A 15,455-nucleotide genomic window follows, 5' to 3' on the forward strand; every position below is an offset into this window, starting at 1 on the left:
CTTCAAGAACATATCTGTTGACTGTGAGTGTTCATTACAAAATATAATAGGCCTAAATATATGTACAGGAATATATATTCATTGTGTAGCAAGTTAAAAGTCATCATCGCTAGGGATGTTGGCGTTAACCTTTTCATCTCTGAGCTCTCCAGGTGGCCTTTAAACTCAGGGCGTGGATAGATAGCCCTAACTTCCAAAGCCCAGTCCTTGCAAACCAACGCAGCGTTGACCAGGTCATTCACCTCTACCTTATCTTGGGGAGGATGTTGTTCCTCACCAAATAATGGTCACTGCCCACATGAAAAGGCATTTGGGACAGCAGGCCCCTGTATCTCTTGAACCCATCGCTTATAGATTCAACGGTTAAACCTAGGGATGCCCCAGTTTCTCATAGTGAGAAACAAAATTTGTATCTCACATGTCATTTTTGTAAATAAACCAACAACTTTTTTCAATTGTAGATCCCACAATAATGGAAAAGTTGTTGATTTATTCATAAAAATGCCCCCATGAGAAACAAATTTCGTTTCTCAGTATGAGAAACAGGGAATTTCCCGTTAAACTTGTGCTTTTGCGATGGATATAGTTACGGCTCCACTTTGAGTAATTATTGTCCTTTGCCAAGTGGTGGTTGGGACACTCCCATGGGTAGCTCAGTGTTCCCTAATGCTCTAACACGACCTGAGGATTGTCAACAAGTAATCCTGGCATGTGAAGGATCGCTTCCTCATTTATAATTTGCACATATAGATCGTGAAATTGCTACGATTGCTAATGTTAATCGCTTTAAGTGGCTTAATGATACCCTTTTCTGCTATTAGAGAAATTTTCTTTTGAGAATGGAGAAACTTTTAGATTTTTAAAGAGAGAAAAAAGTATGATCTGATTGTAGCTAGAGAGAGAAGGAAACACTTCTTTAAATGAAGTTTGTGAGGAAATAGAAATGAAATAACTATAAGTATTTAAAGTTACTTTTGATCATTAGCGGTTATCGTTTAGAAAGTTGGACGGCTTTCTTAGTGAAGTAAAACCATGTCGTCATTTTTCATATCTAACACCGTTTGATGCATGCCCTTTGATTCCTTAATTTTGGATAGTTTAGGACTACTTTTGTGTGCTATATACCTGAATTAGCTTGGACTGAATTTGGGTGAACCCTTGGGCAACACCCAATTCTTATTTGAACGTGATGTACTAACGTCATGGGGGTGTTGATGTAATTTAAATGAAGTTGCTTTGGATCCAAAAATTAATGGCATGGGGGTACTAATGCTATCAGTTAGCAGACTATGATTTGGAGGGTTTGGATCTGAAAGTGTCAAAATCAGAATTGGACTTTCTATTAAAGTATTCAAAGGAAGAATGTAGGGCAGACCTGGACTTTCTATCAAAGTAACACTAACACACATAAAATGAAGCATTTTCGATACCTTTTAGGTGTTTTGACCACAAATCCGATCCAAAGGGTGCAATGAGCATCAAGCAAGTTTTGGCATGAAATTGATAATTTTAGTAAAGAGACGGTGAAACTTAACTTTTTCCGTTTTTGTGGGTGGTTAAATAAAAAAAACAAAAAAAAAAACGAGTGGTTAATTCAAAATAGGGTGGTTTGAGGGATGCAAAAATACAATTAAACCTATAAAAAAGCTCATTTGATTAATATGGAGTATTATTGATGTTTTTATATAATATATATACTAATGAGTTATATAATATATATGCTCATATAATATATATATATATTAAATTATACTTCCTTCGTTTTTTTTTTATAGTTGCAACAGACTTTTACACTATTCATGTGTTTCACTTTGACTTGCTTTGTTCATTTACACTTAAGTAAAAGTATAATTACGTGGGATATTGTTAGATTCGTCTAGATTTGTACTATATTGATATCAAATGTTTATAATTTTTACATAGTGAAAATTAAATATATTAATTATTGAAATCATGCATCGACAAGCGTAAAAAGAAAAATGTTGCAACTATTAAAAAAACATAAAAAAATAATATATTATATAATATAGAATATTTTATATTAAAATGTTATAAATACTCCATATTAATCACATGAGCATAAAAGCATATATACACTTTTGTACTGAGTTACAAAACAAAAATACGTGTAATTATTTTATAATAAAATAAGTATATCAAAACTACCAAAGGTTCCCTAATGCAATCGCAATTACATTCCCTTTTACTGATAATAACGTAAAAAAAACCAACCTAAAATACTTGGGTGAACTCAGATGATGAAAAATGTCATACTGATATTATTGATTTTGATGACAGCGATGGTGTTAATCTTCATGGTTATGGTCATGGTCATGGTATTGGTCATGTAATTTTCAAATTGAGATTTGTTACTTTTTTTTCTCTTCAAATTAAATGTAATCACATTCCCCATTCAAAAATGTCTTACTCCGTTTTAAATGTCGATGAAAACCTTGAATATTTCACTATTAATTTACACTCAAAAACAGCTTATGTAATAAACCTCACACTGAACAAATGTGAGGAACGGAATCCTAGTAAGTGGCAAAATTGTGTCAATTCATTAGAAAATCTTCTCAAGTTTGCCAACTATACGTAGGCTCTTGAACATTTAGAAGCTGCCTCAACAACATCGGCATCTGCCGAAGGCCTCCATAAGTATCATGTGGCTGGAATCTAGCCTGTAGCCTTTAGCCGACATCTTCTCAAGTTTGACAACAGCCAATTCTGTAAACTTGGTTGGATTAAAAGATGAAGATTTAAACCCAGTTGTGATTTGTCACTGTAAGACCTCTACATGGAAACAAAATTACTATGGATTCTAAGGCACTTGGAGTCCCCTAGGGACTTTAATATACCATTTTCTACATTCCAATGACCTCATCTAGTACTTAAAGTAGACTAGATCAATATCAAGGACTACATAATAGAAGGGTTACTCTATAGTACAATAAAATGGCCTTATGTAATAATTGTTCCTTATTGCACTTGATAAATTAAAGTTACTCTATAGTACAATAAAAAGGTGCATGCTATATAGCCGCCATTGTTGGCCTATTGCACTTGTTCTATGTTGACTTGTAACACACTTAATTTTATAAAATGATATATTATCTTCATTTCATAATGATATGTTAGTAGCACTTTTTATTTTGGGCGTTTCAAAAATATGTACCCGTATTGAATCTTTTTCGTCTTTTAACCTTTTTTCCCCTAAAATATGTTGGGCTTTACGGTGTTCCAAACACCGTGCGGAAACCAAACCCTGCCTCGGACCACATGCATAAATAATTACGACTAAATAGCATACAAAACATAAAGTATAAACATGTATTAAACACATAAGAGGAATATAGAAATTACCCTCGAAGCGTGCTTCTCCACTTACTCGAACACAATTGTTGAATGCCGGAAGCTTAGAACCGCAAATGCGCGCTCCTCCAACTTCGTACACCCACACGCCCGAACTTCGATGAATTTCGTAGCTTAGACGAAATCATGACACGACTCAAGAGAATTACATACTCCATAGGTTTTTTCACTTTTATACAAAGATGCCTTTTTCGAGCCCAAATCTTGTATCAATACCCAAAACTAACTTGGGTATTTATAGAGTTGGCTTCTCCAATTCCAAGGTAATTTTTCCATGTAGGAATTTCAATAAAAGTGAATTTTTAGCATTTAATTTAATTCCAAAATAAATTAAATATAAAATCAAATAATCAAACAACGTATACATGTCAACACCCAAAAGAGAGGGTAGGTGAGAACCACAACGGGAGGACCACTTCCTCCCTTGCTCCCCAAGCCTCACCCGGATCCAATAGGCGTGCGCCAGCTGGCCTAGCCAGCCTTGGGCACCAAGGCTGCCTTGCTGGCGGCCTAGTCCCTTGCTGGCCCTATCAACGGGCCCTTCGCAAGCTAGCACTCGCAAGCAGGCCTTGCATGTTGGCGGGCTGCTAGTATGCGGCCTGCCAAAGCAGCCTAGCAGCACGGTGTACGTGCTAACGCCTGACAAGCATGCGGTTGGGCATACCAGCTTACTAGCAGGTTTGGCGAGCATGCCCAGCGCACACGCGCTGTTGGGCTTGCGGCTAAGCCATGCCTTGTAGCTGGTAGCCTAGCTAGCTTAGCCCTTGCATGACTAGCTACTTGCTAGGCCACTATGAGCCTACACCTAGGTGTTGACATAGGTTATACTATTTGAATTATTTTCTCGTCTCGTCGGTTCCTAGAATCGTCTTGGCGTTTGAAGCTTGGTTTCGACGCTATAAGCTCGAAATCCGTTGTCTGAGTATGAAATATCTTTATTGACGTATTTAACCCTTCGGATTAATTCGTCACCTTAGTTTGTTTACGCGATTAGGTGTGACCCGTTTGGTTCAGTCAAGAGCTAGCTGTGAGATTAATTATATTCATCTCACTGATCGAAAGCGGCCTCCAGCTAGACATTTCGATCACTTAACTTCACTTAACTTCACTAAATAACTAGTTTCCCTAATTAATTCCAAACCCTCTATCGGAATAATAAACTTGTTTGAAGGACACCATTCCTTTCAATCTCCCACTCGTCCTTCCGGAAAAGTGTTCAGTATGTGTATTTCCCCTTCTTATGTTGCTGAATAACCCTTCATGAACTATAAGGTAAGATTTATCGTCATCCTTATTATGTCCGGAAGTGTTCCTCAAAATTCCGAGCTTGACTGTCAAGTAAAGATGATTATCCAAAATCCATCTGAGCACGGCCATGCATTTTCATTGTCTCACTCTTTGAGAGGCCTTGTAAACAACAAAGACATAATTTCTATTGTTAATAGGAGGAAATTCCTAATCTTGTATTTGTCAAGCTTCACTTACTAAGAGCCTAGCTGCCCGAGTGTTGCCTTTATAATCCCCTTTTGTGGCAGTCGTTTGACAACATTGAAACAGACTAGTACTTAAACAAGCAAATTTACAATACTCATGGTTGAGGAAAAGGTACCGATAGACTTAATGAGGTGTATAATTATGACGATTTTTAAATCTCTTAAGGAATTCTTATAGGACGATCCAGTGTAGTTCTAAACCGATACCTGTGCAAATGATTTATGACATTTATGTCCTCGTAGCACAAGAAACGGTAATATAAATCATACTACACACTTATATCACATGGTCATTAGTCGTCCAACTTTTAAATGACCTTGATTAGGGATGATTTCGATATGACATTCAATGTTCACTTAATAGGTGTTTCTTTATCCAAGACATTGTCTTGGTACCATATCTTGAATATCGTCACATCGAATTGACTCATTATTTAATTCTAAACAATAATTAAATAGTTATGGAATAATAATTTTGCAAAATAAAATTAGTTCATATATAAATGTTTAACATAGTGTTTTACATCAAGATATCCAAAACTTAATTAAAACATACAAAATAGGAAAGCAAAGCCATCTTCTAATGTGCTTAATTCCCATTGCCTCAACATGCTTGTTGTGTTTCATTTGAGACAAAGGTTTAGTGAGTATTGGTTACGTTATCTTCCGTGTCCACTTTCCAAATCTTAACTTCACCTCTGGTAACCCATTCCCTTATTAAGTGAAATCGCCGTAAGACATGTTTGATCTTTTAGTGACTCCTTAGCTCCTTAGCATGAGCAATAGCCCCATTACTGTCACAAAAAAGGTCTATTGGTCCCTTGATTGAGTGGGCTACACCAATGCAAGTTCATCAATGAACTTTCGAATCCAAACTGCCTCCTAAGCTGCTTTTAAAGTTGCCAAGTATTCGGCTTGAATTGTAGAATCTACAACTGTGCTATACTTGGCACTCTTCTAACTCACCGCTCCTCCATTCAGACATAATATTAATCTTGATTGCGATCTGAAGTCATCTATGTCAGTCTGGAAGCTCATGTCAGTATAACCTTCAACAACCAAGTCCTCACTCCCACTATAGACCTGAAATTTATCCTTACTCCTTTCCAAGTACTTTAGGAAATTTTTGGCCGCAATCCAATGCGCCTCTCCTGGTTCTGATTGGTAACGACTCGTAGCGCTCAAGGCGTACAACACATCCGGCCTTGTACATATCATGGCGTACATGGTTGATCCATCAGCGAAGCATACGTGATCTCGTTCGTTCTTTCTTGCTCGTAGGGTGTCTTTGGACACTGAGTCTTGCTGAGAGTCACACCATGAGACATGGGTAAGTAGCCCCTTTTAGCGTCTACAATATTGAACTGTGCCAGTACCTTATCAATATAAGTACTTTGACTCAATCTAATCATCTTCTTAGTCTATCTCGATAGATCTTTTTGATGCCTAAAATATATTGTGCCTCTCTCAAGACTTTCATTAAAAAAAACTTTTCAAGCCAAGTCTTCACAGAACATTGGAATGTTGTTTCCAATGAGCAATATGTCATCGATATATAAGGCTAGGAATGCAATGTCACTCCCACTAACCTTCTTGTAAACACAAGACTTGTAATACCCCGTATTTTTGAAACGTATTTACTAATTAATTAATTAATTAATATTCACTTAAAAGGGTATTTTAGTAAATTATTTTACTATTTGAAATTTTGGAGGCAAAATGATATTTGAATTTTGGCGCCAAAAGCATTTTAAAACTTAATTATTATTTTTGGATTATGGAAAAGATTTATTATCTATTTATTTTATTTAAAAACCGATTTATATATACATATTTCGGATATTTTAACTAAGAAAATTATATTTTCTTATTTATTTAATTGAGGCCGAATTTAGCAAAATAATGCCTAAATATCAATAAGGAGGTCTAAAAATATGCGCTTAGGAAAGCTCAAATTTTCAGCCACCATATGATATCTTTGAGATATTTATTTTGGTAATTTTTGTATTTTAATAATCTTCCTTAATTCTTATTTCCAATCTCATAAAGATTTAGCCATCTTATTTATTTACCTTAAACCATTCTTTATTATTCCCCAAGCAATGCCATTTACCATATTATTTTTCATGACAACATACTTTCCATAATTAATTATTCCTTAGTCATCATAAAACTAAACTTTCTTTAATTCATTAGCTCACCTTTCCAAGTACTTCCTTAAACCAAAACTACCATAATTCTTCCTTAATTTTTCTACCAAAATTTTTGCATGAGCTAGCCTATAAATACCCCTTGAATCATAGCTAAAAACTCACACCAAATTTCTCTTCTTTCTCTCTAATTCTCTGCTTTCTCTTTCACTCAGTTTGTGCCAACCACCACCACAATCACCACCCTCCACCGCCGGCTGCCACCGTCAGCCACCACCCTCCATCGCTGTCGACCATCGGCAACAACCACCTGTCGGCGTGTTGCTGCCTTGCCGTGCCTCTTCTTCCTCCTCTTCCTTGGTTTTCTACATCTTCTTCTCTTCTCCTAATTAATTCTACTATTATTATTATTATTATTATTATTATGGGGGATTTATAAAAATTATTATGAGTGTTTTTAATTAAATAAAAATCACTTTATTATTCAAGTTTATGAAAAATAATTTTATAAGGTTCTTGTACGTATAGTTAGGGGTTTTATTTTAATTGTTGTGATTATTTGTTAACCTTATATTGATTAAGGTTATATTTACTTGTAGCGTGTATTTGACAAGAGTTCTTGAAGTTCTTTTTGTGTGTTTCTAAGCAAGAACCAAGGTACGTTTAGGTGGCTAGATATCTTTGAAATTGATTGGATTGAATAGTATGTTTTGAACGATTTTATGATGATTGAATTAAATTGAATTGAATTATGATTTATGAAATAAAGTATGCTTAAATAAATTGGTTTTAATAAATAAATTTGAAGGATTGATTTTATTATCATATTTTGAATAATTGAATTATTTGTCATGTTTTCAAAAGTTTGATTTTAAAAGCATGTTGAATTAAATAACAAGGAGTTTTGAATTGTTTTATTATAAAGAATGGAATTATTGATTTAAAGAGAATTTATTGAATTATTTATTAAAAGCTTTACAAGAATGGTTATTATATTAATCCCATTATGCGGATTCTTTGAAGACTATGGGATTTGTATGACCTAGTCTTTCCTCAAGGATAGCCTTTCAACATAAAGATATTAGCATGGGGGGGGGGGGGTAAGCACACTTAGAGAGGAATTGGGTTTTTGAAAACAATTGATTTTAATAATCACTATTATTGAATTATTGAGTTATTGGAATTATTTTTGAGAATCTTGAGAATTGGTTTTGAATCACGAGTTTGGAATTATTGAATTAATTATTGAAATTGGTTTTAAAAGCATGTATGCTAATAAATTGAATTTACTTATATTACACTTATCGTACTTAGAATATTTTGCTAATCTGTATCTCCTATTTGTTTTGGTTTGCCCTATTTACCTTTATGATAAGTAGTGTTGACTATTTTCAGGTGGAGTCAATAAATGAGCATTTGGGAGTCTTGGGATATTCTTCACCTTGTTTAGGAATGTTGGTCGTTGTTTCTATTTTGAGTACTCATAACAATGGTAACTATTTTTATTAAGTATTAAGAAAGAAAGAGTTTGAGTTTTCGCTGCGAAGTTATGATTTTAATTAGTAGTTTGAGTAACCTTGCGTAATCATGCGGCAATACGCCTAAGTCTATCTCTACGGTATAATTATACATATTATACTAGTATTGCCGTAGAGGGAGATTAGGGGGTGTTACAATACTCGTCTGCATTCTTGATGAAGCCAAACTTGCTTACCGCTTCATCAAAACACAGATTCCAAATCCTGCTTGCTTTAATCCATAAATGGATTTCTTAAGCTTGCATACCTTCCCAATGTTGTTTGGATCTACAAAACCCTCTGGTTCTTTCATATACATAGTCTCTTCCAAAATCCCATTAAGGAAGGCGATTTTGACATGCATTTCCCATATTTCGTAATCGTAATACGCAACAATCGCTAGGATTATCCAAACAGACTTAAGTATTGCGACTGGTAAAAAGGTTTCATCATAATTAATGCCACGAATTTGCCTACAACCTTTTGCCACAGTAGACATTTATTTTTGGTGCCCTGTCCGACCGAAAGTGCTATGACGATAAAAAATTCCATCTTTGTACTAGATTGGAGTAAGGAACGCTTATGGACTACTAATTATGGCTTAAACACATAAAACTAACTAGCTTGACCTAAATGAAATGAACCAAAGCTTATTAATACTAAGCCCAATAAGAAATTAGGCTTAATCTAGATATTAAACCTAATTTTGACGGATTTTGGAAGCACCTAGGTTAAATTCTAGGGCTGGCGTAGGAAAAAAACCGCTCGCTACTCAAGGAGTCGCGCTGTCCTGGCAGCACAGCTCACAAAGATGCGTGTGACACCTAGCTCAACCTCCAGAGATGCACTTGCGAAAGATTAAGAATTTCATAAAGATATTGAATGGAATCTTAACATAAAGCCACGCACAAGACCAGAAGTTGCGCTGCCTCGTGCAGCGTAACTAAATCACTTGCGTGTAGCAGCCGCGCGCAACTTGTTGAGTTGCGCGCGCCACCTGTGGCGGCAGAATGTCCGAAACCCTAAGCTCACCCATTCCCTATAAATAGAGATTCAATACGAGCTTTGAACACACATAAATTAGCCTAAAAAGTCAGTAGTAACTTTGTGAATTTATAACCATCCCTCTAGTCCTAAACACACACCCTTTAATTGATTTGTTCTTACGGTAGAGGTTCCCGAATAAGAAGGAGTCCATAGTTGTTCTAAATGAAGATCTAGCAAGGAAAAGTGGTAAATTCTCGAGCACTTAGATGAATCACCATTCTTTTCTTGCTTAAACAACTTTTAATTAATCAATTAGTGTTGTTTGACCACTTTAAACAAACTTTTAATTAATTAATTTCACATAGTATCTTGCGTTAATTAAAGACTAGAATTGGAATAATTAGTTGTTGGTTTATCACCTAAGCCAAGGCGAATCTTGTTTATTTATTGTTCTTTTCACGAATTTGAATTAAATAAGAGTAACGACATTCGTTGCAATGTAGACTTTTTGTGATTAATGTTTGTAAATAAAAGTAACTAACTTAGTTTTAGGTATCACGTTGCATATATTGTTTGTTGATGAAATTGTGAAAAAGGAAGGCTATTAGACGCCGCACTTGGGCTAGAATAGGGATTCCCCCCTAAAGGGAATGTTATTTTAGTACCCTCGCTCTCGAACTCATTTCTGGTACAAGTAGACCAATTTAGGCATGGGTAAACTTATGATTCATGCTAAATATCCCTTGAACTCTACTTGGGAGAAAGGCATGAATGAGGTTTATGAGTTTTCCTAAAACTCATTGGCGACTCCTTATTAGTTTCTTACAAAAAAGCGTAATGGTAGAATCAATCTTAATTCAAGATCCCCCAAACAGTCAGGAATTTAAATCCCAACACACCTTCAAAAAGTGTAAAGTCCTAGGCTTTTAAAGGGCCATGGGCATAGAGGAAGTGGGATCCCCAATGATGGGCTACCCTCCTCACAGTGGCGACTCCACTGGGGACTTAGAGGTTACAAGATTAGCTTTTGGTTATGGTTCAAGGTTTCCAACTTAGGTTACCTATGAGTTGTAACGAAGGCTAACTTAGATAATCTTTAGTTAGAGAGCGAGACTTGAATGTATAATATCTTCCTTTTTGACAAGAGTAAAAGCCGAATAAGAAACATTGCTTCATGCATAATAATAAGCACCTTCTAACCATTGGGGATTGGGTCATTGACTAGGGGTCGCTAACATTAGGCTTCTATCCCGAAATCAATAACAATCTTCCCACCCATGTCGCCAACAAAATGTTGGGAGAATCATAACATATCATGACATGAGTCACCACGTTGAGTGATTGATTCCTGCATCGTTCTTAAGCTATGGTACCTTTGGACACCCAAACCTTGACCATAGAATGTATGCTTTGACGGTTCCTTTTATGTGCTTATGTGACTACATGAATGTGTGCTTATATGCTTCGTGCCTAATCTTATTTATTTCAACTTGTTACCTAGAGATATTGAAAAATTTGCAAAAAAAATAGTAGTTCGACCAAAAAAAGAGAAAAAAAAAAGAAAAAAAAGTCAAACCTGCAAGGTGGTGCGCACAACTGTCAAAGTTGTGTGCCCCCTCCGAGCACAAGTCCAGAAGTTGCACGTGGCTCTTCCGCGCAACTCTGAGTCTTGCACGTGCCCACTGTTCAACGTTAACTTTGAATCGTTATGAGCAATGTTATACGGGGAAACGATATAACCGCTTCAAGGTTAATCGTGAAGTAGGTGCTAATAATATCTTTTTGGCTAACAATGTTGTTTAACTTAGTTGCTTTTACTTAGTTCGTCTTTTCTTTTTCATAAAAAAAATATTCCAAAAAAAATGTCTTTTAATCGTTCTTTTTTTTTTCTTTTTAAATTTTTTTTCCCAAAACATGTCTTCTATCTTTCTCTTATTTTCAAAATTCAAAAAGTAAAAATCTTGCGTCATCCTTAATTTTCGCAAAAAAAAAAAACAAAAAAAAAATAAAAACATGTGGATGGGGCGCTATTCCCTAAGTTGCACTCTCCACCTTAGCGCATGACGGAAAATTGCGCGCGATACTGTTTTCGATTTTGATGATTCGTTTACGTACTTTTTAATTGAACTAATGACATTACTTCTTATAAGGTTCGTCATTAGAAGTTCGCATCTCCGAATAGGACGTCATCAATATTCCCACTCCTAAATGTTCCTATTTTTCATGGTCATCATCTTTTAGTTGTAATTAATTAACCTTGATTTAAGAGTATAATTTATTTAACTTTTCTATGGTTTAAAAAGAAAATCCCGAGGACCTTACTTGGGATAATTGCCTCATAAAAAAAAAAAAAAAAGAGCAGGGAGCAAAAAAAAAAAAGATCGAAAAACCCTTTTAAAAAAAAAGGTATGATACAAAAGGAGAAACTTAAAAAATAAATATTATTCTCAATAAAAAAAAGTAAGAGAGAATAATGAATGATAAATCCGAGAAAATGATTTAATTATTTCTTAGATCTTATATTCGGACGCAACCATTCTATTTAAATCAATAGTAATTATCCCTTAAAGATGAGCAATATCAGAATCTAAAAAAAAAATCTCTATTGTAATCTAAATGATCAACAAATACCACATTCTAGTATATTAATCATTTTAAGGAGTTTATTCTGGTTGATTAATATTTCTAAAAATTTGATGAGCGTTTTTTAATCCAACTTCCCTTTTCTTTCTCTTCTGCCTTTTTAGAAAACAGTTCACTTAAAGTAAAATCCTTAGATGGTTACCTTGTTGAAGTCAACATAAATCATGACATTCCATTAATGACTGTTCGTTAATTTATTGACATTTCATTAACAAACTTGCTTAAAGGGAATTCGTATTAGAAGGATAAAAAACAAAATTTTTTGAATTTTGTTCATTGTTTTAATGCTTGGCAGAAAAGACTTTAAGTGAATGCGCTCAATTTCTCGTGATACAAATTACTAGATCATATTCCACATTCGCATCCTAGTCCAATCATGGGTGACAAAGCAGCATTGGAGAAACTTAGAGAGGAACTCCAAAACCTAAAGGCCCTACAAGAAGAAGAAGCCCTAATGAAGGCTCATAGAAAAGCAGAATAGGCTAAAATAAAAGCAGAGAAAGAAAAAGAAAAAATTCTACAAGAATAAAGCAAGAGTCGAAAGACTAAAGGCCTTGGAGAAACTTGTCCTTTGAGCTAGCTCAGGGATTAAGTTCTTCAATTACAAGCTTGCACCCAGAACCTAGTGGCAAGACTCTCCCAGAAAAGTTCTTAACTACGGATTTACCAACCTTTAAGGTTACGGCCAATCCTGGGACTCACTTAATGAGATTTCTTGGAATGATGCCATTGAAAGGGGTCGAGCATAGCTTATATGCATGTACTTTCCCTCTTTCATTGGACCCAACTGCTAGATCATGGTTTTATAACCTCAATGCAAAATAAACTTCCACTTAGGAGGACGTTGTAAAAGCGTTTCTAGCCCAATATGGAGATAACATTGTGCTCACAACTGCCTTGCGCGATCTTGAGTTACTTAAGCAAGGGGAAGAAGAAGGCTTCATTGACTTCTTTTCTAGGTGGTGATTAAAGGTTACTCTTCTTTCACAAAGACCTGCGGATCATGAAATTGTCCTAAAGTTCATAGACAATATGTCTCCACCATACAAGTGTCATTTACACTACCTTGGTTTAGACACATTTCATAAAGTCTATACTATAGGAACATTAATTGAAAAGGACTTGATAAATGAAACCATGAATCATATAGATAGACTAGATATTTAGAGAGGATCTCACCTACGCTGGAAATGGACAAAGCTCGAAGACGTAATCTTAAGAAGTTGTCAACAATTCAAAATTTAGCATCTTAGGTCTTGTTTTGTTTTTTCCTTTTTGTTTTCTCTATGAAAGACTAAGAGATTCATGTTGTCGAATCTGCTTTTTATGTACGCTCATTAATTAATGAATAATATTTTTATATTCAAGTACGTCTATCTATTTCTCTTTTCAATCACTTTTTTGTTATTAGCTCGAATTAAATAAATTACACATACAAACAGGCAATATCAAAAAAGGCATACGTGCTTAACACTTTAAGAATCTTGATGAGCTTTGGGTTACAAGATTTATCAAGTAAAAAGAGGCCTATCTTTGGCCCACAAATAAAGAATATGATGATTACACCAACACAGGAGGTAACTTGAAACTCCACGAAGATGATCCCATGTTTTTTAACCTTAGAACAAACCCATCTTTTGGCAACCCTTTTGAGCCTCGTCAACTGAGCCTTACTTATTCAACCTACATTATTCCAAACCTTGGGATGGGAATGGTGCAAATAGATGAAATGAAAATTTGGGGTAACGAAATATAAGAGGGGGACACAAAGTTTGGTCTAAACCTAAAAACAGGAGAAAATCCAATGCAAAAGTTAAAAAAAATCGTTCTATACCCGAAACCAAACTTGCCAAAAAAAAAGAGAGCAAGGAAAAAGCATCAAATGTAGGAGTTGTGAAACGAATTAGAAAGGTTTTAATTTGAGAAAGCACCAAAAGTAAGGGATTAAGGGAGTATACTTGAGCCTATCCATGTTTTTTTATAACCTTGAGCCTAGCCACGTTACAACCCTGGAAAGGCCCTCCTTGAGGTTGACCATAACCATGTACCACAAAAATCATCATTCTAATAAAATATGGCCACCTTAGGCCTTTGCATATATGGACCTACTATTGAATACTCATGCCTATACATAAAGTGCATGAAGTGTTGAGAAATGATTAGAAAATCGAAAAAAAAATTCAAATAATTTGGATGATTTGATAGCCATTGGCTTGATTACACCTATCGTTTTTAGTAAAGCAATCGAATCAAATTAAATTCAATGTTTTCCGTATCTTTTTCTAAGAAAAAATAGGTGACTATCACTTTAAAAAACAATCATCTTATTTTCTTTTAATAATAAGGCTATTTATTACCGAGGTGATTCAAGTTCTATATACGTTGCCTAGAAAAAAATCGAGTTAATACAGTTAATTGATTTGATATATTGACAGCCTTGACGTCAACTATTGTTGTCTTTTACACTTCTTGAGCATTAGCCATCTCATTTGGAGCAATTTTTATGGCCGCATGCGTGGGATATATTCATCCTCTCTAAGCGAGAAACATTGATTGAACATGATCGCTAGATGCAAAAATGATCGTTATTGCTACTACATGTACACCTCACTACCAAGTCATCACGATGATTCAACTATTAAGTCAATAATCCTTGCTTTTCGAAAACATGTCAAATTCGCTTTCTTTATTCTTCTATGGAAAAGTTGGATTCCCCTTCCTTTTTTATGCAAATCCGTCTTTTTTGTTCATTTCTTTTTTAGGGCTAAGTCGGGATAATCCCTCCATCGGCAACTAAAAACTCCAAAAAGGGTAAAAAAAATTCGCTCTTTGCCTCAAACCGGGGGTTAAAAAAAGCCAAGACATCCCCACTTTACTCTATTCACAGATTTGAACACGCTAATTATGTTACAAGATCAATGTCATGCAAAGCTTATTATAAACCATCTTAATAACTTTAAATGACAAAGGGAAGAACATTACTTCCTACCTGATCAAACAATTCATGATAAACATATGCAAAATCCCACGAATTGGAAACGTAAATCCTGGGGCTTTGAATATGAGAAACATCCCCTAGCATATGTATACATGAATTGCAAAAGACACCTAAGTCCACACTTGGGGGCTACTAAGATATAGGTCTAACCCAACTTTCGTTTTTGAATTAATTAAGACCATATTTTGGAAAGCGATTTGAATGATTTTACAAAATATTCTAACACTCAATCAAACCTAAATTTGATAATATTCATTTTCAAACTACGGTGCCTACTTAATTGAGAGAACTTCAC

The sequence above is a fragment of the Chenopodium quinoa genome, unplaced genomic scaffold (genome assembly GCF_001683475.1).
Source record: "Chenopodium quinoa cultivar QQ74 unplaced genomic scaffold, ASM168347v1, whole genome shotgun sequence".
Classification (NCBI taxonomy): Eukaryota; Viridiplantae; Streptophyta; class Magnoliopsida; order Caryophyllales; family Amaranthaceae; genus Chenopodium; species Chenopodium quinoa.